This window comes from Onychomys torridus, chromosome 19, assembly GCF_903995425.1.
Source record: "Onychomys torridus chromosome 19, mOncTor1.1, whole genome shotgun sequence".
Taxonomy (NCBI): domain Eukaryota; kingdom Metazoa; phylum Chordata; class Mammalia; order Rodentia; family Cricetidae; genus Onychomys; species Onychomys torridus.
Window position 1 is genome coordinate 42,114,111 of NC_050461.1, and position 17,113 is coordinate 42,131,223.

At 41.5% G+C, this 17,113-nt stretch overlaps 1 non-coding gene across 1 annotated transcript; it reads right to left on the reverse strand.

The window, feature by feature from the left end:
- Positions 1 to 16,624: 16,624 nt before the first annotated feature.
- On the reverse strand, positions 16,625 to 16,747 carry LOC118570756. Its single transcript, XR_004943248.1, has one exon. It is a non-coding gene; the product is annotated as a small nucleolar RNA SNORA31 (small nucleolar RNA).
- Positions 16,748 to 17,113: the final 366 nt, after the last annotated feature.

Below are 17,113 nucleotides of genomic sequence, written 5' to 3' on the forward strand. Positions count from 1 at the left end.
GGCAGATCAAGTTATCGTAGCATTATTTATGGAAAGATGAATATAAAACTGCTCAACCTTGTAACACTCAGAACATCTCCAGCAGGTGCTGCAGTGGTTCTGTCGAGGCAAAGGCAATTCTTTCCTGTTGGCACTTCGGTTCCATTGGTGATGGACTGCTGGATAACAATATAAGACTGCTTGCCCCTAAGATCCCCACATATTAAATAGAAGAAGGCATGAATGACTTGACAGTGGGTTAGTGTAACACACGCCATGACGCGCCATTGAACATGATCAGTCGTGCATGTCTTTCCTTATCAATTTTCAACAGAGTAGTAGTAGTAGTAATAATAACAATAACAACAACAATATAACTCACTCTAATCCACTGCATTATGGGAACTCCTCCAGAGAAGAAATGAACAAGGCAAGACCACTCTTGGGCTGAGACAGGATACCGGCTAAGAGAATAAGGCTGCTTTGTGTCCTCCATTGTGAAAAGGGACTAGGAAAATGAGTACATGACAGCCTAGAACCCCTATACATGTGTCATTACCCTGGGAACCAATGTTGGACAGCCTTGGCACTGCCACGAAAGAGTTCTTCTCAAGGTCAGGTGGAGCCTGCCTCAACTGTCACCTCCTACCCTTCTGCTCTTCCTCATCTCTCCCTTCTTTCTCCTTTCCTTCCTCCCCCTCCTTTTCAAGTCCTCCTCTACTTTCTCCCCTTTGTCTTCCTTTTCCTTCTCCTCTTCCTCATAGTGTTTTGAGACAGGGTTTCATGGAGCTCAAGATGGCCTCAAACAACTCCCTATGGAGTAAAGGATGACCTTGAAAACTCCTTTTCCCTCCTGTCTCTACCTCCCAAGTTCTGGAATTGCAGGCCTGAGTTCTCACACTGGTCTATGTGGTGCTGAGGACCAAATCCAGTGCCTCCTGCATGCTAAGCAAACAACCAACTGAGCTTCATCCCATCCCTGGTCTGATTCTGAATAAAGAAAGATGACACGGGCTGATGCAGGCCACTGACTGTGTGAAGAGTTCTGAGGTAGGTGTGGAGGTCTAGTGTGATGCTGCTGCCTTTGGACGATTTGCAAGCTGGTGTGCTGGACACTTCATGTCCAAGGAAACAAAGAGCTGAGATATGAGGCTCAATAAGAGGTGTCCTTGTTCTCATCAGTAGAGTAATACCATTTTCAAGACATGTTCTCTGCAGAGCGGGATTGACACACAGATGAATCCCTTGGACCCCTGCCCTCCCTTTCTACCATGGTATCATTCAGCAGGAAGGAACTAAACAGACGCTGAGCCCGGGATCTTGGTCTTCCCAGTCTCAATAACTTTAAGAAGGAAATCGGTTTCTTTCAAATCACCCTATCTTAGCATTTATGTATGTGTAGAGCAGCATAAGAGAGACTAAAGGAGGTGCCCCCAATGCTCCTCCAAGTTCTCAGGAGGCTTTTCATACCCATGCTTCTCATTTAGAGGGCCTCAGAGGAGATGGAAGGCAGGCATTCCAGGCCCTGGAGTCTGAGTGGCAGATGGACGTGCAGGAATCTAGGTCAGGGTTGTACCTGCAGACAACTCCACCTTCAACACAGCAGTTATTATGCCATCTTAATATGCTAAATAAATACATTGATCATAACTTAATGTAGAAAAAGCAAAAGGGGGAGGAACTAGGGCACAGTAGTAAAGGTGTGTGATGCTTTCCTTCTAATTTCTAAGGAAAGCAATATATCTTCTCTTCTCCCATCCCTAGATTGCTCTTTCCTTCCTTCCTTCTTTCCTTCCTTCCTCCCTCCTTCCCTCCGTTCCTTCATTTATCTCGTTCTCTCTCTCTTTCTTTGTTTTTTTGAGACAGGATTTCTCTGTTTAGCCCTGGCTTTCCTGGAACTCACTCTGTAGCCCAGGCTGGCCTCAGACTCAGAGATTTGCCTGTCTCTGTCTTCTGAGTGCTGGGATTAAAGGCATGTGCACCATGATGCCCGGCTGGATTGCACTAAGACCCTAGTGGACAGTAGTTAAGTATGAAGTCTCTTTCTTACTGAAGTCAATATGTCCCAATTTTCTAGCTTGGAATGCAAAATAAAAGCACACTGTTTTTTGCTCGAGCTAAATGATGAACTCTCATCCTAGCTGTGGTGTGAGCAGCTCGTTTACTGTTTGGAGTCTCTGCTCATGCTTGCATAGCTGCTACAATCTCAGGGTGATTTTTTTAAGCTCAAGTTAGCCCAAAGATCAGTGCTGTTCACTATTCTATTTTTTCCCTCTGTTTTCACTGTGGGGACCACCATAACTCAGCTGGTACTGGCATCCGGATTGCTACATTGTCCGTTGAAACAAAAAAATGCTTTAAGCAGAGCACCTCCCCATCAAGACTGACCTCGTAACCCAGGAGAATGGTGCAGAATTTGGTCCCCTTTGAAATGCATTCTCGGCTAGAGCACTTCCCCAAATAGAAATCTGGTATAACACGAGCTCGTCTGTACTAGTTTCCAAGGGGCTGCCATCAGCACTGCTACTAAGAGGCTTAAAACAAAAGAAATGTACAGACTCCCTGGTTCGAAAGGCTGGAAGTTTAAAGCAAGGGATTGGCTTTAGAGATTCTTCCTTCTTTGAAGCTGATAATCCTTCATATCTCTTAGCAAAGTGCATTTATCCACCTTAACACTATCCAAAGCCTAGCACTTCAAGCATTGGGTAGTTTGGTTCCCTTCCTCTGTGGAGTGTTCTGTCTATCGATGGCCTGGAATCAAACTTGCTTTGTTATTACTTAGGACTTTGAGTCTTAAAAAAAGACACACACACACACACACACACACACACACACACACACACACAGGAGGGGGCATTATTTTCCCACTGGTGTTTTAGTGTAAGCTGAGATTGAGACTCACATACCAAGTCCCTGATTGGCGACTTCTTGGGTTTTACACCACAGACACCTAAGCTGACTGTGCATTTCACTGCTGCATGCCTGTTCTCTTCTGTCATGACTACCTGTTGGCAGGAGACTCTTCCTCTGCGTAGCATTACCTGCTTAACATCTTTATATATTTATGGCTCTGCTCCTGTCCAACGTGTCCTTCCCTTGTAATTATTAATTGATTTAGTAATTAATCAATCTTCACTAATAATCTATATACAAAAGTTGTCCCACTGTCACAAAGGAAACAAAGACAAGAGGCAGGCAGTCACTTCAGTATAAATTAAGTATCTGTAAGTGGCAGAAGAAAAATAAGTAAAAGCATAGCTGAAATCTTATGAAAGCCTTAGACTTGTCCCAAGAGGTAGATAGTGAATTTAAAATTGAACTACCTGAGATCCTCAAAATTTCCCTAATCATTGCCTTCTTGGCATTCCCAGGACAGCACACAAGCCCCCAGCTTCTCTTTATCATGTCTCCATTGATACATGAACTCAATGAAATTGGCTAATCAGTTTATGCCCAGTCTCTTCTCTGCATGTATTTCTTCAGGTTATAGTCATGTGTACAAAAGTATGCCAGTGGAGATACTTTGTCTCAGTGAAGTCTACAGGCAGGATGGGAGTGATGAAATTTCCCTACATGTTCATTAATGAGATCGGATATATAGGTTGGGTCCATAGAGGAGCATGTTGTATATGGGGTGGGAATAGAAGTCTCACACTCTCATTATCAGTGACATGGGGCTGTGAGGCAGAGTACAGTGGGCCATATCAATCCCCAGAAGGAAAATACCACACACAATTTGCCAATCTTAATGGAGGACATTACATACTTTCCCCTTTCTGTTCAGCAAATGCTGTGTTCTACCCTTAGTCCCCCTAGAAAACTGTGTGCATCAATGATAGGTTCAAGGGGAAGACTCTAAGCATCTCCTCAATTTCTTATAAGATTCTTAGATCTATCAGGCTCCTACATCTGGTAGGAAGCTTTGCATAGACTCGGCTCCTGTATTATGTGTCTGGTGAGATAGCAAGTCAGACAGATAATTTTTATTTTTCACAGATAGGCTGAAAAAAATCAACAGACATGTAGGCTCCATGGCAAATCAGTTTCTGGAGGCTTGAGAGAGCTGCTTAGGACATATGGAGTGTCATATGCCAAGGATCAGCTTTGCTTTGCAGCTGTGGGACCCTGGAAGCAATCCAATCTGAGTTTTTTTCCCAAGCATTGCTGGGTCACTGCATTGAAGCAGAGAAAAGCATCCTGTCCTAGGAGAGATGAGGACACAGGCTGGGGCTGGGCTCTTTCCAACATGGCCTCCTTATTTCTGCTTTCACATCCTTGTTACTTCTTGCTGGAGAATTAAGTAAGAGGGAGAAGATTCAAGTTTGCCAAGGTCACCTGTCTTTCCACAGAAGCCAGATGAAATGTGAGGTCACAAAGAGAGAGGGAAGAATGGGTCAGACATGTGGAAGATGTTATGGAAATTTCCCAGAAAACAGAAATACAAAACAATAGGTTTAGCTTAGTGAGTGATTGATTCCTGGATGAGAAGGATTGTGAAGGACTACATCAAAGATTCAAAGAAGTAAGCAGAAATAGTCCAAAATATGGGAAGAAAGCAAGAGGGTGAGAATCCACCAAACATGCTACAAATGGTCCAGGTGTTTTACGTTTAAAAGAATCCACTAGAGTGAGGCTGCATTCTCCCTCCTTCCTGATATTGGTTACTTCTCTTTTGTTTGAACTTGTATATACAAATATATAGTTCTTGGATATGGAAAGCTTTGGTAGAACTAGTGCAAATTGATGGGAAGATTTAAATTTGTAATTACATAAAACTTGGAAAACACGTGCTCTTTATCTATGTTTCTAAAAAGCTGATAGGGAGACAAAAATATTAATCTCTTCAGGATTGACTCATTTGTTGCAGAATTATGGTTAACAAACTAACAGGAATCCTTAAGAATACTTGGAAACCCACTAGGCTGGTGTACTCATTATTTGTCTTTTGGTCGTGACAAGAATAGCTGACAAAGAAGCTTAAGAAAGGGAGGGTTTATTTTGTCTTATGATTTCAGGGTATGGTCTACCATGGTGGGGAAGGCATGCTGGTGGGAACCAGAGCAACTGGTCCATTGCATCTGCAGACAGGAAGCAAATAATGATCAGTTCTGATGCTCAGCTCACTAGCTCATATTTATTCAGTGTGGGACCCCCAACCCCCAAAACAGAAGCTCCTATCCTCAGAATGTGTCTTCCTACCTCAGTTACATCTTTCTGGAAATGCCCTCAGACACACATTGACTTGTGAGTTCTAGGTGAATTCTAAGTCTCAGCAAGATGACAAGATTAGCCATCTGAGCTGGCTGGCTGTAGCATCTTGAGTTCCTACACAAACAAGCTAGACTCCAACTCAGTGACCAGAACAGAATGGAACAAGTTGAACTCATCATAAACCACCAAGCTCAACCTAGAAGCTCCACTTTATTCCATCCAATATAGGTTTTTTTCCCCTCCTTGCTTATGTGAGCATATTATAAGCCTGTTCCCCTCAGATCTCCTTGGTGGCAACAAATAGGTTGAGTCCAGTCATTGCCTGATTCATGGATCATTGTGTAACTAAACTCTTTAAAATGTTAATATGTTATCTTTTAACAAAAGCAAAGCAACACTGAGTGCCATCTACTTTTATTCCATTCAGTGCCCAAGGGCAAAATGCTAAATTGCTGAGAAAAGAGCAACAGAGCAGCAGTTTTTCAGCCAACTGACATCATCACTAAGTACCTGCATCAACCCAGATTTTCCTGTAACCACAATGGAAGCCCAGCATTTACAGTTTTATATATGTATACCACTCTCCCGGTTCTAGAAGGGTCTTTCTTGTTTTCACTGATATTGGGAAATACACACATACACACACACACACACACACACACACACACACACACACACACACATACACACACACCGCTACCTTTAATACAGTTCCTCATGTTGTGATGCCCCAACCATAAAATTATTTTTGTTGCTACTTCATAACTATAATATTGCTACTGTTATGGATCATAATGTTAAAAAATATGTGTTTTCCCATGGTCTTAGGTGACCCCTGGAAGGAGTCATTTGACCTACAAGGGGTTGAAACCCATAGGTTGAGAACCGTCTAGCTAAATGGTCATGTTGTTAAATTGCCTTTCAAATATGTGTGTTATACCTATAGACTTGGGCTGCTCTCAACCTTGGTCAAAGAAGTTTTTGTTTACAGTGGACAGCAGACAAGTCAGAGATGCATAGCCAGTCAAAGGACTGAAAATAAGAGACTGAGCATTCAGCCCTGTATGGGATGCTTGTATTATCTCCACTACCACCAAGGCTCAGGGACCACTGCACAAGAAGAAGTGGGAAGAATGTAAGAACCAGATGATCTGGAGGAGTACTGCAAAATTCCGTCGTCTGGTTACCTAGCTCACAGCTGCTGTGGTTACCTGCAGGAGATCTATGCAGGATCAAGCCAGCCAAACTTTCAGCTTAGATGGGGTAGCCTCACCCCTGTACTAAAGAGCTATCACCAAGAACAATGCTGGGAAAAGGAGAACCATTCATCTCGGAGATACAGTTTCCATACCACAGAGAACGGTCTACACCCATGCACACATGGACAGCAATAGCTGAATTAGTGGGTTATTAAAAAAAATAAAAAGCACATGAAGTTAGTAGGGGGCAAGTTAGAGGAACATGGGGAATTTAGAGGGTTGAAATGGTGGCAGGTATGATCATATCTCCTTATGTACATGTACTAAATTTTCAAGTCTTATTTATTTATCTATCTATCTATCTATCTATCTATCTATCTATCTATCTATCTATTTGTGTGTGTGTGTGTGTGTGTGTGTGTGTGTGTGTGTGTGTTGCACACATGCAATGTGAGGGAGTGGGCTCTCTCCACCCACCACGTGGGTCCTAGAAATAGAACACAGATTCCCAGGCATGGCAACCATTTTTCTGGCCCCCTTGGATTTTAAATTGTATTTAATTAAAATTTAAATTTACTTAGCAAGTTGTGCCTCAGGTCCATTGGATTAGATTAACGCTCTACACATTCATATTACGTGACAGAAAAACTTTTTTAAAACGTTAGAAGCAATTGATTCAATTTAGTTCATTTGTTATAGTAAGACTTTAAGGGGATAATAATCTAAAGGAAAAAAGAAAACAAAAACAAATGAACAAAAAAGAGGAGATGAACTTGGAAATTTAACCACGTAGTTTTTAGCAAACTGATGGAGATCCTTGTCATCATTTATGGGTCTTGGATGAATGTCCAGTTTTTTACTTCTGGGCTTCACTAGAACTACAGAAAAGCTGAGAGCATTTGAAGGCTACTGAACCGACATTTCCAGAAGGTGGGTGGGATCCTGAAGAAGCTGGGAGGCTCTCCTAGTGAGCATCTCAGTTACTGGATAAAAATACATGCTCTCCTTTGAAGCTTTTCTGGAGTAAGAGCCAGATTAAGGAATTATCTTGGCATTTTTCAAATTGTCTCTTTTAATTTCCTTGAGTCCTATTTAGCATTTATTCAGATTAATTGCTTCATTAGAGTTCCTGTGCAACACGAATTCAGACTTTAAAAATAGAAGATGTCAAAGTGGAAGTGATGTGTCTGAGTAGAGAGCGTTTTATAGCTAAAAGAGAATTCCAGAAAAGCAGAGAAGGTACTTCAGCAGGGGGACACAGGACTCCAGGGGCTCCTTCCACTGTAAGGCATGTGCACTGGGGGTGTGGTGGGGAGTTAGGGGTTGGTTGGGGAGTGTAGTGGGGGGGTGGAGATTCTTAGGGCACAGGACAGGAAATTACTCCATGGAGGATAATAAGCCCAGTTCAGCTTGAGATGTTGGGGTTCTAGGTTTCATAAACCTCTGCGGTCATTAAGAAATCCTTTTACAGAAAGTCTTAAGTCATCTAAATCTGGGGTTAGGATCATTTGCTTGCCTGTCTGATGGAGAGTTTCTAGAGAAGGTGAACAGTGCACGATGTCAGGGAAAGGAAAATCATGAACTGAGAAACATTTTAACAACACAGAAATTCTAATATACTGATGTTATAGAAAATAAGCTAGTGTAGTACAAACCCCTTATCATGCCTTCTAAACAGGCCTCAAGAAATCAAGTCATCTCTGACTTTTGTGGGGTTTTTTTGTGAAACCGTTCACACAAAGGCTTCCCGTTCCTTTAGGGTGGTTTGTGATTTCTTACTTTCATTAAATAAAAATAATCTGTACTGAAACATAAATTTTAGTCAATTTACTATATTAAACAGAACCTTGGGTCTGTGTAACTCTACAACAAAGGAAGTATGGGTATCTCCTCCCAACTTCCTCTCCTCTGCCCTTTTCACCCCCTCTCCCTGCTTCCCTTTTGCTTGCTGGATATTGATGGTAATTATAAGAAAACTACCTGAGGAAATAAATTATTGAAGTCCTTTGGCTTTCAGCAAATTTGTGAGATCTTCTGTCCCCAAGTCAGGCTTTAGTTGAAGCATTGTATGGTTTCCAGGGTAAGCTGGCATGACACGATTAAACCCTCTCCTTCATTACCCATCCCTTGCTGTATCCCCCAGAAACACAAAGTAGTTTTCTCCTTTTCATTCTCAGGTAGTTCCTTTATTATCTCATTAGCTCCTTGATTGTTACTTAGAGATGGGGAGATTTACTCTTCCTGTCACTGTCACTGGCCAGGCTGCTGATTCATCCTATGTGACACAAGAAAAACGCACACACTAATTTTCATTCATGAAGTCCTTGTTTGTGCCCTTTAAAAAGATATAATACAATCTGTCTAACCTCTCCAGGAAGTTCTAGAGCCTTGTCCTTTGCTGGTATCTTCTCTCCATTATAAGGGAAAAGAATAGTATATGAGAGGAAAAAAATATTCCAATAAAACTAAAGCAAATAATTCAAGGGTGAATGAAAAGAGGGAGCATTGCTGAGTAGTGTCTTAGTTCCCAAACCTAATTTCATAACACTTAAGATGCAAAGGCAAACTTGGACCTGAAGTTTAAGAACTACTGCATGTCCTAGTCAGTATCCATCTCAGTAGATAAGTCAAGACATAACAGAAGACAACCATCAGTAAAAAAGGGTACCTTCAGCTACATAACTCTTACACAGAGGCTGGCCTATCAATTCATATCACACTGAACTTCCTTCCCCCTTTTAGAACATCTGTATTTTTTTTTTTTTTTACCATATTACATACCAAACCAAACCAAACAGGAAAAAGACAACACCTACCTCTTTTATTTATTTTATTTTACTTTTTTAGAGATTTCATACCTTCAATTTATACCTTAGTATTCAAGATCTCCTAAGGATTTCAGGACTCAGTTTAATGCTTGCTCTCAAGAGCAAGCCTCCTAAGTTCCCAAGCTTGGCTCAATTCTCTCTTAAGCATGTGTGCTCCCTGCCCAGAACTCCACACAGTTGCAGTGTAAGCTATTGGCACGAAACTCTGTTTCCTGGATGCTAGTAGACTGAACGCCATGAAAAGAACAACATGCCAGTCCTGTTTCCCACATGACTTGGGACTAGACCCAAAGTCTCTCTGTAATGTTTTCACTATTTGCACAAACACCATGTTGAATTCACAAGTTAGGGTTTTCAAGGCATTTACATCATTTGAAGTTTTTTGTTTTTGTTTTTAGAATTGCTGTGGATTGGATTGGTCTGGAAGGGACTGGCTTTGGGTTCAACTTAAGGGTCTGTCTTAGTACATCACAATATAGTATTCTTATTTTGCAACTTACATCTTGGAAGTGAAAACACAGTAATGTGTGGCCAATGTATATGCATGATGGTACCACAGTTAAGGTTACTGTATGAGTAAGCATCTTTTTTTCCTGCAGAAGTTATAGCTAAGGAAAACAAAAGCTCTGTCTGAGATGGAGATGAAGCCATCATGGTCCACAGAGGCAGGTGGGTGTAGGGAGTTTAATGTATTGGAATCCAGCAATAGACAAATTCCAGTCTCAGCAGGGCACAGCCAACAAATTGAAATAAGTTAAGAACCTTCTGTGAGAAAGAGGCTGGAAAACAGCTTGTTGATAAACATATCAGCTAAGTTACTGGTGGGTTGGGACTTTTAGAATATTGAAGGCTGACTGGCTTCCTCGCTAGCACTGAAATCCTGATGATAAGACCAAAGTGAGCAGCATATTGCTTACAATGTCAAGAAGGAAGGGGCAAAGATAGTGTGTTTGTGAGCTTTGGGGGTCTGGTATAGGAGTTAAAATTAGACCTCCATTTTCTTTTTAGAGTTGAGGATCAAATTCAGGAATTGACATTTGCTAGGTAAGCACTCTACCATTGAGTTAAATACCCAAACCCTTCAAAAAACCATGTCAGAATCATATGGTGAGGTTTCCAAGAGTCTCAAAGCACTGAGTCATTTGGTACTCTCTGTTGAAAAGCTGGACAGTATGATGTGAGTATAGTCAAGATCTCCAGAAGTTTCTAAAATGAGTAAATAAAGCGGTCTGTAGTTGTTGCCTTCACAGGTGAGAGTTCTGCAGAACAGCTGTTGATGAGGTCAATGGAATAGTGAGCTCCAGCTGAGGTAGACAATGAGGAGGGGTGTGGACAGTTTTTGATCTCTCTTCTCTTCCTGCACTGCCACCCTCTCCTCATTTAAAGGGACAGAACAGTGAGAAATGACAGCAACCTTAGCATGGCACTATAAAAGTCAGAATTGAGGGCTGGTGAGATGTCTCAATGCATAAAGGTGCTCGAAAGCCTGGCAACCTAAGTTTAATGTCTAGCACCCATGCAAAGGAGGAAGACTAACTCCATATCCCTTACCCTCTATATACATGATGTGGCCCCAACACACACACACACACACACACACACACACACACACACACACACACAAATAAGGGGTGAGTTATGCACATATAAACACAACAAACAAACAAACAAACAAACAAATAAACAAATAAATAAATAAATAAATAAATAAATAAATGTGGGAGACCTGCTCCTACCTTTTAAAGGGTTCTTGGGGGAAGGAGAAAGGAGTGAGGAAGTATTAGGTAGAAATATAGGTGTAGATGGAGAGAAAGACAGAGACACAGAACAGCTTCTGGACAGTCTTGGGTCAATACCCAGTAGCCTCAAGATTTACTCTAATGGGCTTTTTATACACTACCAAGAAGAGAGGCAAAAGCACAACTTCAGCCAAATGTAGACCTTTCAAAACACCTAGTAACTATGCCTTTTGCGGTATCATCCTATTATGCAGCCCTACTGGGTAAAGCAAGCTCAGATTCTCTGACCTTGAGTAAGGCCTTACTAGGAAGCCTCTGTGGACCTCCACAAATAAATAGATAGATAGATAGATAGATAGATAGATAGATAGATAGATAGATAGATAGATAAGTCAGTCAGCATTGGGATAGAGATATGATATCCTTAAACCTTCCCAATCTATAATGAACAAGACAAACTCCTCAACGTTGATTTTAGAGCACCTATTGGGATTTAGAAATTTGAATCCCTTCTGATCCCTAATGAAATAAACATAGAGCAATTCACAGGTGCCTGAGAAAATCAGTGGGAAAACGGCAGATGCTAGACTGATTTGTTTGATTCATTTGCTTAGAGACTTGCAGAATTATTTAATGAGGTAAGTTATTTGTGATAGGGAAAGGAAACATGGATTTATAAGGTTAGCTATCCACATATTATATATACTACAATAATAGTATGAGCAGCATAATATTTCTGATATGTGCATGGGGGAAATACTATTAAATGGACCAGCTGTAATTCGTTTTGTCTTATTATATGCTTGGTTAAAAATGGCCACTCTCATAATCAAATGAATAGGAAATGAAGTGAACGTTGTGATTCAATTTTAAACATGAAAAATGTTTCCAATAAAATACTTATTTAAGTTTTTGGAAAAAGATATTGCAACTTGACAAAGTGCATTAGAGTATTAAACAGAATCTCCTAGAAAGGAAGTCAGTATGTCAAGGACTTTCCATGGAGTGGAAGCAATCCTTCAGACCTGGCTGAACAGACAGGGAAAACTCATCAAAATTTCCAAGGATTACAAATCTCCATCTCCATATGAACCCATACCCATAGTGAAGTCATCTTCATCACTTTTTTTTTTTTGCTATGGGTTTTTGTTTTTTGGGGTTTTGTTTTTGTTTTGTTTTGGAGACAAGGAATTACTATGAAGCTCACACTGACCTAAAATCTCATCTTCCTGCCCAATCCTTCCAAGTTCTGCAGATTACAGGTGTTTAACACTGTGTCTGCCTTAGAGCGTTCATAGTTTTCAGTCACTTAAGGGAGAAATGGACAATGTAGGGTATGCTAATCCCAAAGATGAGAGGAGAAAGACCACCCACCCAAATCATCATGGCCTAGTTAACTAAAGCAAGCATTTTTTTTTTATTCTTGTACACAGGCTAGGGCTGTCTCTCTAAAAGTGGGGTTCAAAAGGTGAGCATTGGACATAAGGAAGACAAGGTTTTTATAGGTTAAGGGTGGGTAGTTTTCAAATGGGGCATTTGGCAGGAAAAATAGGTGGCATTACAAGAGCAGAACAAAAGCATAACAAGCTGGTCATAATGACCTCCTGAAACAAACACATAGTTGCAAGGACATAACAAGGTAGTCATGACAACAGGTCATCATAACAAGGTAGTCATAGATGGTCACATAACCTTTTGAAACAAAGATAAGGTTGCAAAATGGTTATGAACAACTCTTGAAACAAAGACATGGTTGCTTTTTCTGGAACAGTCAGTACAGAACCATTTGTAGTTCCAGTTACAGGTGGGGAACAGGCCAATCTTTGAGAAACAGAGGTTTAATCCTAAGCAGGAATGAGTCCAGTTTGTATTTATTATAAGACAGCTTTCAAGCCTAAGATGGAGGCAGACTGGTTCATCTCCATACTGGTGCCATATTTCTTTGTCTGGGTCATTACCAGACACCATTACCTCCTGAAGTGATGGAGTTGAATCCATGTGAAGTGTGCATCACTAACACAAATGCCTACAACGGGCAGGAGCTTGCTCTTATACATTCCAGTGTGTCAGCGAGATGAGAGAAAACCCTGAAGAATGACAAAGACATCGGTAGTTTAGAAAGAGAGCAGCTTCTTGGATTCATCTGACTCTTTTTTTTCTTTATTATTATGTGTTTGAAATTTTATACATCAGCCATGGGTTCCCCTGTCCTCCCCCCTCCCGCACCCACCCCCACCTTCTCCCCAGCCACTCCCCTCCATTCCCATGTCCTCCAGGATCAAGGCACCCCTGGGGATTCATTTAAACCTGGTGGATTCAGTACAGGCAGGTCCTGTCATCTCTTTACAGACTGAGCAAAGTGTCCCTGTGTAAGCCCAAGGTTTCAAACAGCCAGCTCATGCACTAAGGACAGATCTTGGCCCCACAGACTGGGTGCCTCGCAAACAAATCAAGCTATTCAATTGTCTCACTTATCCAGAGGGCCTGATCCAGCTGGGGACTCCACATCCTTTGGTTCATAATTCATGTGCTTCCATTCATTTGGCTATTTGTCCCTGTGCTTTTTGCAATCTTGGATTCAATAATGCACGCTCTTGCAGACCTTCCTCTTTCTCGACAGTTGGACACCTGGAGCTCCACCTGGGGCCTGGCTGAGGATCTCTGCATCCACTTCCATCAGTTATTGGATGAGAGTTCCAAGATGACTGTTAGGGTGTTTAGTCATCTGATCACCAGACTAGGTCAGATCAGGCTTTCTCTAGACCATTGCCAGCAGACTACAGAGGATATATCATTGTGGATTTCTGGGGACCTCTCAAGCACTCTGCCTATTCCTGTTCTCATGTGGTCTTCATTTATCATGGTCTGTTATTCCTCATTCTCCCTTTCTGTTCTTGATCCAGCTGGGATCTCCTGCTCCCCTAAGCTTTCTTTCCCTCAAATCCTTCATTACTCCCACTGTCGTCCAGGTTGTTCATGTAGATCTCATCCAATTCTCTGTCATTGGGTGATCATCTGACTCTTATCACAGCATAGTACATGCCCATAGAGCAGAAGGCTTCAATGTTCAAAGAAACATTCACAATTCAAATTTCTATATAATATGTTCCTACTTACAATGTTCTAATGATCAAAAACAACCCCATGTATCTGAGGGGTGAATTTTGATCCAGGGCTTCCTTTTTCTTAGATTCTAAACACTGAAGAGCCAATAAACAACCCATTTCTCATCTGACCCCCTCTTTGTATCAGGCCACAGAAACTGGCTTAAAGAAGAACACACTCCTAGAAGCAACTTATCTATTATTTACTTATTTTTGCAACTGGACCTGGGTGTTGATCATTAATGTTGCTTTTCTTTAATCCCCTATTAAATATTAGAATATCATTGGGATAATAAAATAACCTAATCAACTAAAATCTTCAGGTTATAGTCACGTGTACAAAGTATATCAACTGATGGATGGATGATAAAAAGAAAGCACAGCTCCCGAGAAAGGAGTCTACCCTGTGAAAGAATGCAGATTCCCTAGGTACACAGAAGGAGGGCTTGTCACAGCACAGATTGTTGGTCCCACTCAAAGTTTCTAATTCAATAGATGTAGGAGCCCACAGAGGTTTCGTAGTGAGATCTGGGCTTGTTCTACCCAGCAGGGCTGCATAAGGGGATGATTGGACCACGGGCATGGGTACTTGGTGTTTGAAAGGGTCTACACTTGGCTATATCAAGCAAAGGGGAGGTCTGTTGCCTAGCTCCTGGGCATTGTTATAAATAACCCCTTTGAATAAAGTTCTGGGCTGGTGGATTTTGGTCCAGGTCTTCCTGAAGCTATCCTGTGTTTCTATCTTTTATCTCGTTGGCTAGGCCTATGATTCTATCTACAAGAGAGGAAGTTTCATATTCTTCTCTTCTCCTCATAGGAACCCTGAAAAGGTGGGGGCTGGTCCTCCACAAGTAGACTGAAGTGGGGCTGAGATTTGCATTTTTAGTAGGTGATGCTGCTGGTCATTAAGAAGTGCTAATCTCAGGGAACACAGCATGGGAAGGCTCTCCAGAGTGACTTTGCTAAGCCCTGCAGGAGCTGAGATGGGAGAGACCATAATATCTTCACCTGCTGTTTAACATTGCCTTGGCTCTGGTGCTGGAGCCTGACTTTGCCGCCAGTTTGCTCACTCATAAAAAATGTATTGACACTTGTGATGTACCAGTTAGTATGAGTTAGTCATAGGCCCATAAATTAATTAGCCATTAAATCACCTCAAAGCCATTTAAACAAATATTTATTGGGCACCTAATATCTGCCAGGCCTTGGACTAACATCTGGAGAGAGGCAGGTCTCAGCAGCAGTGAATCAGGAGAACTGGCTCCTGCCTTCTCTGGTGTCATTCATATTTAGAAGGGGCCTTGAGGGAAACCTTGGCTGTTTTTGTGTAGGCTAAAGAATACACAGTAGAGCAGGTGGTTGCACTATCCTGGGGAAGGATTGGGATGCTCTTCACAATCCTGAAGTCTAGCTGCAGAGATGTCTGTCTCACTTTTGCTGACAGCCTGGTCCTTGGGTCACAGTCAGGGACAATGAGCACTTCCCTGTCAGTAAGAAGCAGGTTGTGCTTTTTCCATAGTTGCCTCTGTGTTTGGCAGCAGGACTCCAGACATGCTTTTGCTAGAAACAACGCCTTCAATAAAGACAAAAAAAAAAAGTATGTAAGGCAGCCTGTCAATGTTGCCCCAAGGATGCTCTCCTGCAGGTTTTATCAAGAATATCCTGTGTGCTCTGCAGAGACCTGTCCCTTTTCTGTGTCTGCTGACAGTGGTTAATAGAGGCCAAGGATTCCCAAACATATCTGACTGACCACTCCCCAGTTTGCTCCATATTACACCTGGTGACAAATAATTCTTATTTTGTCTTCTCTCTCTCTCTCTCTCTCTCTCTCTCTCTCTCTCTCTCTCTCTCCCTCCCTCCCTCCCTCTCCCTCTCCCTCTCCCTCTCCTAAAAAGCAAGTCTGAAAGAAATCCCCAATCTGCTGGTAGTTCTCCTTTGTTTTTCTAGGGTTCTGATCTCTTTTTGCTAACATAGTATGATCATATTGTAGCATGAATTTTAAAAAGTCTTAATAATAATAATAATAATAATAATAATAATAATAATAATAAAAACAAACCTCAGTGCCAGTTATTCAGGTGAATGCTGGAAGATCAGAGAAGCAGAACAAGCCACATCCAACCTCACCTTGCCAATTCCTCAGCTGATCTTATTTCCTCAAACTGGAAGCCTCTGTGTCCTCATCTGAATGGATCTCAGCTGAACTGTGCTGCTCAAAGCCTCAAAGCTTAACAAGGCTCTAGTTCCTGGTCCTCGTGCCTTATATACTTTTCTGCTTATTGCGGTCACTTCCTGAGATTACAGGCATGTGTCACTATGCCTGCTTTTTTCCAGTGTGGCTTTGAACTCTCTGCCTTCAGAATGCTAGGATTAAAGGTGTATGTGCCACCATTTTCTGGCCTCTATATCTAGTGGCTGCTCTGTTCTCTGACCTCAGACAAGTTTATTGGGGTGCACAATATACTGAGGAATACAATATCACCACATCATACTGAAAACAAAATGGTACTCTTGGTATGGTCTAGTTTTTGTTCCCTTTCTTTTCTGAGTCTGTCATTTTTGAAAACTATATAGTTTCAATCTTGACTACAAAGACATGCAGAAAGCTCAGGGAGCATTTTCTTTTACATCCTAGAGCAAACCAGAAGAGCAGCTACTAACTGTTCAAAGTCCATCAGTGGATGCAGGATTTTTTCTGGAAAGTTTAAGGGATTGCTATCTAGAGCCAGGAGCAGTTGTACACAGCAAATTCGAGGCCAGCATCAGTTACACAGTTCCAGGCCAGCTTCGGAAACACAGCAAGGCCATCTTTCTCTCTCTTGATCAATAGATACACAGATAGACAGACAGACAGACAGACAGATGGATGATAGAACAAATATTGACAATCCCAAATGTGATTAAATTGTTTTAAGGTGAAGGTCATTTTAAGACAATATCGTTTCTTGAGTTATGGCATTAATTTTTAAAATAAGAATTGTTGCACTTAATGTTTAATACTTAAACTTTTATGTTTAATACTTAAACATAAAATTCCTTGAGACATGGATGTG